Source organism: Salmo salar, chromosome 21 (genome assembly GCF_965601325.2).
Source record: "Salmo salar chromosome 21, fSalSal1, whole genome shotgun sequence".
Taxonomy (NCBI): domain Eukaryota; kingdom Metazoa; phylum Chordata; class Actinopteri; order Salmoniformes; family Salmonidae; genus Salmo; species Salmo salar.
The window spans coordinates 35,437,672-35,449,077 of NC_138311.1; the positions used below are offsets into that span (position 1 = coordinate 35,437,672).

The following is an 11,406-nucleotide window of genomic DNA, read 5'->3' on the forward strand; positions in this document are numbered from 1 at the left end:
CCAATTGTCCTTCTTGTGTAAAAGTAAAGATACCTTATTATTAGAAAATGACTCAAGTAAAAGTGAAAGTCACCCAATAAAATACTACTTGAGTAAAAGTCTAAAAGTATTTGGTTTTAAATATACTTAGTATCAAAGTAAATGTAATTGCTAAAATATACTTAAGTATCAAAAGTAAAAGTACAAGTATAAATCAAATTCCTTATATTAAGCAAACCAGATGGCACAATTTTCTTGTTTTTTTATTCATGGATAGCTTGGGGCACACTCCAACACTCAAGACAGAATTTACAAATGAAGCATTTGTGTTTAGTGAGTCCGCCAGATAAGAGGATGAACAGGGATGTTCTCTCGAGTGTGTGAATTGGACCATTTCCCTGTCCTGCTAAGCATTCAAAATGTAACAAGGACTTTTGGGTGTCAAGGAAAATGTATGGAGTAAAAAGTATATCATTTTCTTCAGGAATGTAGTGAAGTAAAAGTTGTCAAAAATATAAATAGTAAAGTACAGAAAACTACTAAAGTAGTACTTTCAAGTATTGTTACATAAGTGCTTTACACCACTGAAAATATGCAGTTGAACACAACTTGTATTCAGAAAAAATATATTTAAAAAAACACTAAACTAGAATTTAGAGACTTTGTTTTTAATTTGAGGTCAATGGACATTTTAAAGACATTAAAAGTGCCATAATAGTGTGACTGTTCACATACACTTGTTGTGCAAAATACATGTTATTCAGACAACTACTCAGACAACTACTCAAGGCTACATAAAGAGAATGACACCAGTACTGGGAATGTTCAAATTTAGCACAAGATTAGTGCTGATGACCTCTGAGATAGATGTCTTTGGCTATTCAGGCCAAGATACAGTAGCCTCAGTATTGGTTCCTTCATAGTCATGTTAGTTGTTCACTATTGTGAGTTGTGTCTTTTCTCCATATAGAAGACTCGAGAGACTCTTGGTCTGGTTCTTGAAGTTCCAGTAGCAGGCTGGGGTGCAGGCAAATAAGATGAAGGGCACCCTGTGTAGTCCAAATATGTTGTAGCAAGGCCAGATCACCTTGAGTCCAGGTCCGTACATAGGACCCCTACAGCAGTCACATACACTCACCCTGGCAACACAAAAAAAACACACACGCACTACGACACAAGTCACCCCTTTTACCTCTAAAGCATGGCCTTTAGCTATTATACTGTACTTGATCAGTTGTATCTGGCCAGGGCTGTGTGTACCTGCTGAGGGCTAGCTGTGCCTCAGTGGGCAGGCTGGCATAGCGCAGGCAGGTGTCTGTGAGAGAAAGGGCCATAGTGGCCGAGTGTTGCGGCTCTTGGAGGGAGTTCCGGGTGCAGCTCTTCCAGAAGTAGGGGTGCATGTAGTTGTTGGACATCCTGAGCTGTGTGAGGGAGAGGTGCAGGGCACCACAGGGCAGGCCAGGCAACTGGTTACCCCTACACATTCAGGTACTCCAGAGTCCTGCAGCCAGAGGTGTTCTGGTACAATAACACAAGGTGGGTACTATACAAAAGGTGTTGGAATGGGTGAGTTACCCCCACACAATGTAAGAGCTTGGGAAAAGCTCTATAATATGGTCTTTGCAACCTTACTGCCGTCGCTGGACTGTACCTGAGTTTTCTGATGCCATTGATTAGGGATGAGAGAAGGTTGTAGGAGACATCTATAAACTGCAGAGAGGGCAGCTGGTATAGCCTGTAGGTAGGACAAACAGCACAGGACTCAGATCTGGGACACCGACAGACTTCTGACAGCAGGGTAGGTTTAAGGAAGCAGGGCGATGATGTGGTCCTGAGAAACACACCGAATCTCCCCGTCAAGGTTCAGAGAGAAAGAGACGCTCTAGCTCATATTCCTCTTCTACTTCCTGTTATGCTATATTTGAGTCAGTTGTTTTATTTCCTTTTAAAATTAGGTCGGTTGAACAAAGGATGTTTGTGTTTGTCACTCAATTATGCTGCAAAGCCTCAAATGCAACAAAGGCATAAATAAAATATATAAATAATTGCCAAAAACACATACCCAGAAAAACAGTCAACACACAGCACATTCAGGGTGAATGCCTTGCCCCCCCTCTATCAGACAGTCGAGTATGGCCAGCTCAGATGGGCTGATGGCCTCTCCAGAGTGTCTGAACAGGGAGTGGGTCTGCCGAAAGTCCCGGAAGCGCTTGGGCTTCAGAGTTCAGGATTACCTCTAGTCCTGCTCAAATGAAAAGTGGATTCATTTTCTACAAGAATTTCTGAGCTTGGCACAAACTCATCAAATCAAGCTTTATTTATACAGCACATTTCAGACAAGGAATGCAACACAATGTGCTACACAGGAAAATAAAAACTGAAATATTTACAATACAACATACATAAGATGAAAAAACAAAACAATAACAAATCAAAACGTCTAAAAAGCACCATAATGAAATTCACCACTAAAAATGTGTGTTTTCAGATGGTTGTTTATGTAGTGTTGGTTATGGTAAAGTAAGTGAGAAGGCAAACATGTTCTTGCCTGGGGGTATACGTTTTCCTGCTTCTGAACATATGGTCTTTCCCCTGGTGGTACCCAGCTCTCCACAGACTTCTGCTCAGACCTGCAGGTCTCATCTCCCTGACAGCTCCACCGACACATCTGAGCCTGCACCTCCATACGGATCAATGCTGTCAGTTTTTATCAGATAACACAATACCCATGAAGAAACAGTACACCACTAACTTACAAAAGCAAGCATCCTTGTCATACAATACCCACTTAATAATACAATCTGGACTCTAGCCTACTACAATGGCAGGTCATCTTTTAACATATTATATACAGTGAGTTTCACATATGATCTGCCTCTGTGAGGTCTTGGTCTTTGCCTCTAGCACTTTCTCAGTGGACTTGGACACTTCAGCCCGCTGCCCTTGGTGCAGTTACATTAGGAAGAACCCACCAACTTCCTGTAGTTGCAGCGAGACAGGGCCACTTTCTTCAGGCCCTCCAGCAACTGGTGCCCACTGCCGCCATTGGGGTCCCGCAGGAGATCATTGAAGCTAAAGGTAGGGGGAGAAGGGATGCATCTGGGGTCTGTCTTGAGGCAGTCGAGGAGGGGGATTTTAGGGAGGGTGAATGGGGGTTAACAGGAGAAGCCCTCGATTATTTTAGGCATCAGCATCATTTGGACTGAGGTCAGGGGAGTGGGGGCCACTCTGAATACTGCAGGGTCATAGTCCCAAAGAGGAAGCACGTGGCAGCTCGACTCCATCCCCTCTGTGGCACTGTCCTTCAGAGCCTTTCTCTCTGTTGATGGCAATGAGTCTATGATTGTACTTGGAGAAAACAAATACAAATGAGTTCACAAGTTTCCCATGACACTTTTAACAGTTACATCAAACATAGGCATAGATTAAGGATACGAATTGTATGCTTCCTGCAGTTATCAAGTGCAATGAGACATGCTCAATGAGGGTAAAGTACTTCATTTACCTGAAAATATAGGTAGAAGTGGTTTCACAATGGGGGGGAATCTTTTTAGGGGGCAAAGGCCACTGAAGAAGCCTTGCATATTCTAATGGCATAGGGACTCCACGTTCAATGTTTTTAATTCCTGGCAAAAAGTAAAGTAGCTAAATTAACTGTAGACATTTAGAGTAGCATAAATGCCTGACAAACCAATCTACAAATATTTCATGACACTGTAAATGGGAACCAATGGTAGCAGTATGATGGGAATCATATAAAAGTCCTCGAGTTAGCTAGCTAAGTTAGAGCCATCAAAGTCTTTATAGGCTACCTATCCAATCCCATCAGCATCAAGTGTGTCTACCCAATATAACCTAAACTTCATTCCCTGGTTAAACGGCCTGTAATCTGTTATAAGTAGCTAATTAATCAGCTGAGGGAGAAAAACTGGCAAGCTTAATGCTGCGTTTATGTGGTAGGCGGTAGACGGCGTCGGTAGACGGCAAACCGGATGCCATTGTTTTCAATGAACATACGATTGTATATGCCGTCAGCCGCCACAGTAGACGGGATTTACCACCAGAGACAGTTAAAACATTTCAACTTTAGCTGTCTGTCGTAGCGTTGTTTTCTATTGGATGTTGATTTGCCCAGTTTCTTTACTAAAATCACCATAGCAACGCATACCATCGTGCTGACTCCCTTTAGTCGTAACCCTCTTTCTTGCTTTCTTGTCCCGCTATACCGACTCTAGACGGTTTTGCGTCCCTCGTCTAAACGCAGCATTAACGTTCGTAGTTGACACACATGAAACAGATTCATTAGGTAGCCAGCTAAGCTAACCAACAACCAGTCATACAATAACAGCAACCAATAAATCTACCAAATAATGACATTTGAAACACGTTCAAAATGAACATCACATTCGTAATTTCGCATTTAGTTACCTAGTTTACATCATATTGTCACTTCGGAGGCAAACTCACGCAGAGTAGTTTCTTGGCAACCGACATAGCAACCGTTAATCAAATCAAAGAATGAGTCAACCAGGTTCAAAGGTGCATGAAGGTCTGCTACCACACTACAGTGTGTCAATGAAAATATGGCAGAAAAGGTATGTATGACTATGTTAAGTGTGACAAATAAGTGTTTTCCAAGTAAAACAGTTTGTCTCTTAGACTAGACACATCTATTTAGGTCTATATTGTAGCGACCCGCACAGCCAGCTGTGTGTTATGTTTAGGCTATTAGTTGGTTGTGTTGTACTTACCAGTACCCAGTGTTCGCGGGGTCCGACATGCCAATCAACCTGCTATCTGCCAATCACGGGAATGCCTGGAATGTTCTAATGCCGGGCATCCTGGTGGTCGGCGCAGTACCGTGGAGGGGGGTTGGCCAGGGGGATGGAGCATTGGAAGTTAAAAACCAGGTTTAGCTATTGTTCTCTCTTCAGCCTGGCCTTCACAAGAGAAGGTCACGGTTGTTTTATAGGGTATCCTTCATTTATTTGGCATGGGCTACGGCCAAACAGTAGCCTGTGTGAAGTTGGGTTAATAAACCGTAAATTCATCAACTCAATCTTCTGTCTGGACAATTGTTCCTTTATGATCTCGTCAGGTCATTGCAATATAATCCAATCAAATTTTATTGGTCACATACACATGGTTAGCAGATGTTATTGCGAGAGTAGCGAAATGCTTAAAACTTTCCACCTTCTCCACTGCTGTCCCGTCGATGTGGATAGGGGGGTGCTCCCTTTGCTGTTTCCTGAAGTCCATGATCGCTTGTTTTGCTGACATGGAGTGAGAGGTTATTTTCCTGACACCACACTGAGGGCCCTCACCTCCTCCCTGTTGGCTGTCTCGTCATTGTTGGTAATCAAGCTTACCACTGTTGTGTCATCTGCAAACTTGATGATTGAGTTGGAGGCGTGCATGGCCACACAGTCATGGGTGAACAGAGTACAGGAGGGGGCTAAGAACACACCCTTGTGGGGCCCCAGTGTTGAGAATCAGCGGAGTGGAGATGTTTCCTACATTCACCACCTGGGGGTGGCCCGTCAGGAAGTCCAGAACCCAGTTGCACAGGGCATCTTCAAGACCCAGGGTCTCAAGCTTAATGATGAGTTTGGAGGGTACTATGGTGTTGAATGCTGAGCTGTAGTCAATGAACAGCCTGTCGTTGAACCCGAGCTGAGGACCTCAGGAGCGCTGACTGAGCCCTCTTCCAGGTCCGGCGGCAACGAGAGATGAGGCGTTGAGCGGAAGGGACCGCCACTTCAATCTCCTGATCAGGAAACGGGGCGCCGGTAACCGTACAACACCTGGAATAGTGACAGGCCAGTGGAGGAACACTGGAGAGTGTTGTGTGCATACTCCACCCAGGGAAGGTGCTGACTCCAAGTGGCGGGGTTGGTGGACAGACAGCACCGTAAGGCGTTCACCCGCTCCGTTTGACAGTTGGACTGAGGGTGATATCCCGAGCACAGACTGGCTGATGACCCCAGAAGAGTACAGAATGCCCTCTAGAATCTGGAGGCAAACTGGGGGCCCCGGTCGGAGGCGATGTCCAGAGGAAGTCTGTGAAGGCGGTAAACATACTGAATGACTAGCTGAGCAGTCTCACAGGCAGATGGAAGTTTAGGCAGCGGAATGAAAATGTGCCGCCTTGGAATAGCGGTCCACAATGACCAGAATAACTGTGTGGCCCTCTGAGGATGGAAGGCCCATGATGAAATCCATAGATAGAGGAGACCAGGGTCGAGAAAGTGTTGGCAGCAGATTAAGAAGCCCCAGAGGCTGCTGACGAGGAGTCTTGTTCCTGGCACAGGTCGGACAAGCAGCCACGAAGGTCCAAGTGTCCGCCTCCGCCGAGGTCCACCAAAACCTCCTCCTCAAAAACTCTAGCGTTTGCTGCCCTCCCTGATGAGAGATGAGACGTGACGAGTGAGCCCACTGAAGTACCTTGGACCATGCCCCAATACAGGCAAAAAGTCTGTTAGGTTGACAGCCTTCTGGAACTGCCTCCCTACCATGCACCTCCCTCACTACAGTCTCTATACCTCAGGACACCGGCGTGAGGATGAGTGACCTGGGGATGATGGAACCAAGCGGCCAATCCTCACTGGAGCTGGGAAACTGGTGAGAAGGGCATCAGGCTTCACGTTCTTAGACTGTAAGATAACGTGCATCTGAACCGAGTGAATAAGAGAGCCCAATGAGCTTGCCGGGGACTGAGGCGTTAACCTCCTGGATGTAGGCCAGGTTCTTGTGGTCAGTCCAAACCGTAAAGGGGTGTTCCGAACCCTCGAACCAGTGCCCCCACTCCTCCAAAGCCAGTTTGACTGCAAGAAAATCCAGATTTCTGACATAATTCCTTGCCGCTGGAGAGAGACGCCTGGAGAAAAAGGCACAGGGATGAAGCTTTTGGTCTTTAGCCGTGCGCTGAGACAGAACCGCACCCACATCAGAGGCGTCCACCTCTACCACGAAGGGAAGGGAAGGATCCGCATGAACAAGAATGGGTGCAGAAGAAAACCGACATTTCAGGTACCGAAATGCCTTCTCAGCAGCAGAGGTCCAGCATACATTGCCCAGCCGAGCCCTTGGTGAGCGCTGTCAATGGCACAGCCACAGAACTAAAGTCACTCACAAATCTCCAGGAGAAATTAGCAAAACCCCCAAAACACTGGACTTGCTTGACTGTGTTGGGCTGCAGCCCGTTGACCACCGCTTCTACCTTTTACCTGTCTGATTGTTGCTCCTATATGGCCGTGGCCCAGGCCAGAGCCCGTCCTGAGAGCAAGGAGATGACGTATGCTACTCTGCAACGCTCGGTGGGAAACGTTGATGCCTGCAGCTCAAAGACCAGCGAACAATGGAGAAGGAACCGACGACACCTCCCAGGATGCCCCTCATAGCGCTCCGGTGCCGGGAGATGAGGCTCCCGAGGGAAGGAAGACGATGAGATGGTAGGGAGTGGAGAGTTAGGAACCGTCACAGGTGTAGCAGCCGTTGCTCCCATCTGTCCTGTCTGCAGAGCGGACACAAGAGTTCTTAAATCCTCCAACAATGTCTTCAGCCGTGCCTCATGACAACCAACCACAGTTCCATGGTGGGTGAGAGCCGACCGTAAATGGTGGAGCTCGGAGTGTCCCTCGGATGACGGAGAAATCTCTGCTGGGTCCATTGTGGCTTAGGTCTACTGTGACAATGCTAGTACGAACTCAGACCCAGGCACAGAGAAACACAGCAGGCAGAAGTAAGGGTAAATCCAGAATATTTACTAAGGTACTCACAGAAAAACCAACGCAAGCGCACACTAATTAAAACATGAGACCTAAGCAAAGATCCCTCCCCACAGAATAACTTAAATAGCCAGGCAACAGGTGAACCGAGAGGGCAATCAACCACAGGTGAAACCAATAATAACAATCAGGGTAACCTGGACACTAGAAACAAAGTAAGGGTGCCCTCCAGCAGTAACCTAAGGGAGCACACTCAAAAATGAAACAAACACTGTGACAGTTTCCATACATGTTTCATTTTAAGACATGTATCTTACAAAGGAGTTGTTTAATCTAACTTTAATCTATTTATCTGTACATGGAATTTTATTTGTTTTTTTTTTTACAAATGTTTTTCTCATCTTTACAGGAAAATGCCACGGGCACTATCTGATGTGTGGAGACATTTCACTGCAGCTAATGTAGAAGGAAAAGCTGTGTACATTTGCAAGTACTGTGCCAAATCATATGTGAAGAATGCAACAAAGATGCAGAATCATCTGGCCAAGTGCATAAAGTTCCCTCAGCGCTCACAGCAAGCAACCTCTGACAAAAGTCCCTCTATTTCTATTCGAGGTGAAAATAATGAATCAGACACCTTATCGATAGCAACAGCTCATGGTCCTCCTGGAATCAGAAGTTTTTTTGACTCAATGGAGGAATGTAGTCAGAGAAATGCTGATGAATGTCTTGCTCAAGCTATGTATGCAACTGGTTCACCTCTGATGCTCACAGGCAATGTGTATTGGAAGAGATTTCTGAATGTTCTTCCCCCAGCATACATCCCTCCAACCAGACATGCATTATCTACTCATTTTCTAGATGTGGAGTTCAACAGAGTTCAAGTGAAGGTCAAGCAAATCATAGAGAAAGCAGACTGTATTGCAATCATCTCTGATGGGTGGTTGCATGTTCGTGGCCAAGGAATAATTAACTACATCATCTCCACCCCTCAACCTGTATTCTACAAGAGCACAGACACAAGGGACAACAGACACACCGTCTCTATATTGCAGACGAGCTGAAGGCAGACATCAATAACCTTGGACAACAGAAGGTATTTGCACTGGTGACAGACAATCCTGCAAACATGAAGACTGCTTGGTCTAAAGTGGAGGAGTCCTACCCTCACATCACACCCATTGGCTGTGCTGCTCATGCATTGAATCTGCTCCTCAAGGACATCATGGCACTGAAAACAATGGATACACTCTACAAGAGAGCCAAGGAAATGGTTAGGTATGTGAAGGGTCATCAAGGTATAGCAGCAATCTACCTCACCAAGCAAAGTGAGAAGAATAAGAGCACAACATTGAACTTGCCCAGCAACACCTGTTGGGCTGGTGTTGTCATCATGTTTGACAGTCTCCTGGAGGGGAAGGAGTCTCTCCAAGAAATGGCCATATCACAGTCTGCCGATATGGACAGCCCCATCAAATCAAACTTTATTTGCCACATGCGCCGAATACAACAAGTGTAGACTTTACCATGAAATGCTTACTTACAAGCCCTTAACCAATAGTGCAGTTCAAGAAGAAAATATTTACCAAGTAGGCTTAAATAAAATGTAATAATAAAAAGTGTACACAATAAGAATAACAATAAAGTGGCTATATACAGGGGGCACCGGTACCGAGTCAGTGTGCAGGGGTACAGGCTAGTTGAGGTAATCTGTACCTGTAGGTGGGAGGGGGGGGGGGGGGGGGGGGGGGGGGGGGGGTCAATGTAAATTGTCCAGTAGTGATTTTTATGAATTGTTCAGCAGTCTAATGGCTTGTGGGTAGAAGCTGTTGAGGAGCCTTTTGGTCCAAGACTTGGCACTCCGGTACCGCTTGCCATGCGGTAGCAAAGAAAACAGTGTGACTGGAGTCTCTGACACTGCCTACTATATAGGTCCTGGATGGCAGGAAGCTTGGCCCCAGTGATGTACTTGGCCGTTCGCACTACCCTCTGTAGCGCCTAATGATTATATGCCGAGCAGTTGCCATACCAGGCGGTGATGCAACCAGTCAGGATGCTCTCGATCGTGCAGCTGTAGAACCTTTTGAGGATCTGGGGGCCCATGCCAAATCTTTTCAGTCTCCTGAAGGGGTCCAAGAGGATCCTCCTGGATGATGTATTTTGGGAGAGAGTGGTAAGCAGCCTGAAATTCCTGAAGCCTATAGCAGTAGCCATTGCACGGATTGAGGGAGACAATGCCATCCTTTCTGATGTTCATACTCTGCTTGCAGATGTAAGTATCATGACACAAGGCGAGACCCAGATGCAGACACAGGAGGCATATGGTTGGAGTCTTACAATGTTTATTAATCCAAAAGGAGTAAACAAGAGAATGGTTGTGGACAGGCAAAAGGTCAAAACCAGATCAGAGTCCAGGAGGTACAGAGTGGCAGACAGGCTCATGGTCAAGGCAGGCAGAAAGGTCAGGCAGGCGGGTACAGAGTCCAAAAACAGGCAAGGGTCAAAACCGGGAGGACTAGAAAAAGGAGAATAGCAAAAAGCAGGAGAATGGGAAAACCGCTGGTTGACTTGGAAAACATACAAGACTGGCACAGAGAGACAGGAAACACAGGGATAAATACACTGGGGAAAATAAGCGACACCTGGAGGGGATGGAGACAATCACAGGGACAGGTGAAACAGATCAGGGTTTGACAGTAAGAGAAGAAATCCGTACTGCCCTGCCCACTTCACTGTTGCTCCAAGCAGAGGAAACTGTAGTTCTGAAATACATCAAAACGCGTGAAGACTTCTGCTTGAAGACCAAACATGCCGCAGCATACATGTTAGACCCCAAGTATGCTGGCAAGAGCATCCTGTCTGGTGCAGAGATCAACAAGGCCTATGGTGTCATCACTACCGTGTATCGCCACCTTGGCCTGGATGAGGGCAAGGTTCTTGGCAGTCTGGCGAAGTACACTTCCAAGCAAGGACGTTGCGATGGAGATGCAATATGGCAGTCGTGCCAACATATCTCATCAGCCACCTGGTAGAAGGGACTTTGTGGATCTGAGGCTCTTTCCCCTGTTGCCTCCATAATCCTCCAAATCCCACCCACCACAGCCGCCTCAGAGCACAACTGGTCCTTGTTTGGGAACACACACACCAAAGCATGCAACAGGCTGACCAATACAAGGGTTGAAAAATTGGTCGCCATCCGGGCAGATTTGAGGCTCTTTGAGCCTGACGACGAGCCATCCTCAACAAGGTTGGAAAGTGACAGCCTCAGAGTCCAAGATGAGATGAGGCCTCAGAGTCCAAGAGGTTCAAGAGGTGGACATTGAGGAGGTCCAGGGAGAAGACATGGAAGCCTGAGAGGAAGACAACCAAAGCTGCCAAACCAAAGTTTCTGTCTACATATGATATTGTAAATATATCCAATGCAAAAAACATCTACATTTAAATGGTATTAATATAAATGTGCATATATTTAGTTAATTCCCATATATTCCCATTAATTTCCACAGAACGTTTCCACCTCTGAATATTCCCCAAAATGTACAACCCTAGTTGTCACTAAAGTCATCATAAAATACATCACTAGACTGAATAGAACATACACAATATGATGTATTGTTGTCTCTACCTTCTTGACCTTTGTGCTGTTGACTTTGCCCAATAATGTTTGTACCATGTTTTTGTGCTGCTACCATGTTGTGTT

At 45.9% G+C, this 11,406-nt stretch overlaps 1 long non-coding RNA gene across 1 annotated transcript; it reads right to left on the reverse strand.

The window, feature by feature from the left end:
- Positions 1–2,278: 2,278 nt before the first annotated feature.
- On the reverse strand, positions 2,279–4,568 carry LOC106582254 (uncharacterized). The gene is made up of 3 exons (XR_001323277.3): positions 4,408–4,568; positions 3,485–3,605; positions 2,279–3,327 (listed from the first exon to the last, which is right to left on the reverse strand). It is a non-coding gene; the product is annotated as an uncharacterized LOC106582254 (long non-coding RNA).
- Between the last annotated feature and the right edge of the window lie 6,838 nt (positions 4,569–11,406).